Source organism: Hesperophylax consimilis, chromosome 5, assembly GCF_061612785.1.
Source record: "Hesperophylax consimilis isolate HC1 chromosome 5, BYU_Hcon_1.0, whole genome shotgun sequence".
Lineage (NCBI taxonomy): Eukaryota > Metazoa > Arthropoda > Insecta > Trichoptera > Limnephilidae > Hesperophylax > Hesperophylax consimilis.
Window position 1 is genome coordinate 41,168,344 of NC_142840.1, and position 588 is coordinate 41,168,931.

Below are 588 nucleotides of genomic sequence, written 5' to 3' on the forward strand. Positions count from 1 at the left end.
AACACTAATTTTCAATGAATTTCCATTGTTTAGTAAACCAATCTAGATAACACAGTGGCGTAATTAATTATTGTTGGCTTATTATGCTGTGTTGTGCTTCCTCCTTCTTTAAGCCAATATTTCAGACAGCGTCGCAGTGTCCATCATCAGGGCAAACGTGTAGATTATGGTAAAGTGTGTGTTGATCTATGTAGAAGTGATGTTGTGTTGCGCCCATTACACACACTTCACCATAATCCACATACAATGATGGCACTCTAACGCTGTTCGAAACGTTGGCTAAAGAAAATAGAAATAGGACGACGGGTATCGCTGACGGGCTCTATTCCTGAATAGAGGGCGCTCGTAATCGCCGTCGAAAGTACGTACGTTGGTCGTCGTTGCTATTCCCGAAATTGGTCGAAGATACATACTTTGACGCCAAACGTCAAAAGTCATTCCACACAACATCTACTGGGTACAACCAGTAGAAACAGGGCAGCGAGTGGTAGGTTGTTGGCGTTTCTATGGAATTGGCTGTCAAAATCTAGTCTAGCTGTCAATTTTTGTTTTACCGCGCGGATTCCGCAAATGTAAAAGTGGGTGAAA